We start from the raw sequence: 3,190 nt of genomic DNA on the forward strand, positions 1-3,190 counted from the left end.
CTGCGCGCCTGCTCCTCTGCATACGCCACGCCCTCGTCGTGACGTCCGGATGCTGGTGTTTCGCACCCCTGGTGGTTGAAAATACACGACTTATGAGAGATCTACTCTGATTTTTCTAGCTAAAATGAACTTTATAGTTTTGTTCTTTGTTGGTTTTGTTTTTTTAAAGTAATCTCTACACCCAGCGTGGGTCTTGAACTCCACCCGCAGGCGCATTCTGTACTCGCTGATCCAGGCAGGCGACCCATATTTGTAGTTTAAATTTAGACGGAGGCGTTTGATTTTCTCACCATCTTTTTCTAACCTTTTCCCCACTGAGAAATCACCGTATTTGGGCTAGTCAGCCCCCCGTGAGTTTCTACCTTTACCTTTTCTTTGGCTGACCCGTGGCCTCAAGCAGGTTAGGGCAGATTTGCTTGACTTGTAGGTTTCCCTACGTATGACATGTTAACTATGTTAAGTGAAAAAGATAAAGTTCAAAAATATATGTAGCATGCTACCGTTTGTCTAGGAAAAATGTGAAAACAAGAAAATTATACAGTCTTGCAAAAAAGAAACACAAAACTAATAAACCAGAACTGATGGGGGGGCGGTGTGAATGGAAGGAGAGACATGCTTTACCGAGTGTACCTTCTTTGTAATTCTGACTTTTGCAACTCCATTACTGTTTTACATATATTTTTAAATTGCAGGGGGGGAAATTCCTAAAATTGAATATGAGCATAACTGAACCTCTCTGAGATGAATAGTGTGACCACACTGAAATAGAAAAAAATAACCAACTGAAGTGACTTTTGGACACAGTACATTGACCATACACATCTTCAAGTCTAAAGACAGGAAGTGAAAACAAATACTGAAGTGTCCCATAGTAGGTTTGTATTTCATAGCTACCTGGTTGTAACAATTCTGTACTAATGTTGCATGTATTGTAGTATTGAGCTAATGACGGTGTTGGGGAGTCAAGGTTCTCACTGCTGGAGAAAAGAGATGCAAATATTGAATGGTGAAGGGCAAGAAGAAACTATGTATGTTTAACTGAAAGTTGGAATGGAAGGTATCAGTATGGGCTCATTATTTTTAGTAGATACAGATACGTGTAGGAAACTTATTTTTTACCTCTACCCACTACAGAGGACTAGAAGCAAAGACAGTAGCATTAAGCGTACTTACTGCCATGATATCGCTTTCTAAATGCCATTCTCCACTAAAAAGAACCAGGCCTCTTTGGAGAAATAGATAATTTTCAGGGGTCAAGAAAAGTACAAAATGGCCCCGGAACATCTTGTGCCAGAAGATAAGGAAATGCTCCAAAAATTTTATGGACATGTCGAAAGGACACAGTAGCCACTCTGCCCCGGATCTTAGCCAAAAAGCCGAGAAGTGATCCACAGTAGCCACCCTAAAGGGGCTTGCATAGGCCCAAGCTGGGAACATTTGAACATCAAAATAAATTTAAAAACAGTTATGGGTCACAAACAACAGAATAAAATAACAACCATGGGGGTGCCTAGGTGGCTCAGTTGGTTGGGCATCTGCTTTCGGCTCAGGTCATGGTCCCAGGGTCCTGGGATCGAACCCTGCTCGGTGGGGAGCCTGCTTCTCCCTCTCCCTCTGCCGGCCACTCCCCCCTGCTTGTACTCTCTTTCTCTCTCTCTGTCAAGTAAATAAATAAAATCTTAAAAACAAAAACAAAAACAACAACCATGAGTTCATATTGATAGTACATAGGGAAGGAGGGAAAGTTCTTTCTTTCAATACAATGCCAACTAATAAATGAAGAATGAATGATGGAATTAGAAAACCAACATTTTCGGGGCACCTGGGTGGCTCAGTCGTTGGGCCTCTGCCTTCAGCTCAGGTCGTGATCCCAGGGTCCTGGGATCGAGCCCCCCCCCCCGCCCCCCCATCGGGCTCCCTGCTCCGCGGGAAGCCTGCTTCTCCCTCTCCCACGCCCCCTGCTTGTGTTCCCTCTCTGGCTGTGTTTCTCTCTGTCAAATAAATAAAATCTTAAAAAAAAAAAAAAAAAAAGAAAGAAAGAAAATCAACATTTGTCAATTATGATGCAAGAGTCATCAATGGATGCTAAAAAATATCGTGTTAGGGGTGCCTGGGTAGCTCAGTCTGTTAGGCGTCCAACTCTTAGTTTCGGCTCAGGTCATTCATGATCTCATGCGTGTTGATATCAAGCCCCCCCCCCCCCATCCCATGGGCATCCACACTCAGCGGGGAGGCTGCTTGAAGGTTCTCTTCCTCTGCCCCCCCTCCCCTTGCTTGCTGTGGCCCAGCGGACTCCCCGCTGAGCGCAGAGCCGGATTGGGGGCTCGATCCCAGGACCCTGAGGTCATGACCTGAGCCAAAACCAGGAGTTGCGGTGTTCGCAGCCGCCGCTGCAACGCCGTAGCTCGCCAACGCCAGCGCCGCCTCCAGCTCGCCGAGCTCCAGCCGAAAGAGAAGGAGGGTAACTAAGGAGGTTTCTGTACCATGGCTCGTTACCAAGCCGACTGTCCGCAAAGGGACCGGTGGTAAGGCAGTGAGGAAGCAACTGACTACAAAAGCCGCTCGCAAGAGTGCGCCCTCTACTGGAGGGGCCCTCTGCTCATCGTTACAGGCCTGGTACTGTGGCACTCCGTGAAATTAGACGTGCCACCGTCTTAGAAGTCCACTGAACTGATCCGCAAACTTCCTTTCCAGCGTCTGGTGCGAGAAATTGTTCAGGAATTCAAAACAGATCTGCGCTTCCAGAGTGCAGCTATTGGTGCTTTGCAGGTGGGCCTCTTTGAAGACACCGACCTGTGTGCTATCCACGCCAAACGTGCCACAATTATGCCAAAAGACATCCAGCTAGCGCGCCGCATACGTGGAGAACGTGCTTAAGACTCCAGTATGACGGAAAACATTTCATTCTTTAGAAAAAATTTTTTTTCTCTTCTTCCCGTTATTGGTGGTTCTGAACGTTAGATATTTTTTCCCCCCATGGGATCCAAAGTACCTAAGTATATGATTGCAAGTGGAAAAATAAGGGACAGAAATCAGGTATTGGTAGTTTTTTCCATTTTCATTTGTGTGTGAATTTTTATTTTTTATTTTTTTTAAGATTTATTTATTTATTTATTTGAGAGAGAGAGAGAGAGAGAGAGAGAGAGAGAGAGAGAGAGAATGAGATAGAGCATGAGAGGGGGGAGGGTCC

General features: G+C 45.5%; 1 pseudogene; it reads left to right on the forward strand.

The window, feature by feature from the left end:
- The first annotated feature begins 2,404 nt into the window (after positions 1-2,404).
- Positions 2,405-2,962, forward strand: LOC112818354 (histone H3.3A-like; annotated as a pseudogene).
- Positions 2,963-3,190: the final 228 nt, after the last annotated feature.

Source organism: Callorhinus ursinus, unplaced genomic scaffold (genome assembly GCF_003265705.2).
Source record: "Callorhinus ursinus isolate GAN/ISIS: 27379988/994484 unplaced genomic scaffold, GSC_fseal_2.0 scaffold2232, whole genome shotgun sequence".
NCBI classification, from domain to species: Eukaryota; Metazoa; Chordata; class Mammalia; order Carnivora; family Otariidae; genus Callorhinus; species Callorhinus ursinus.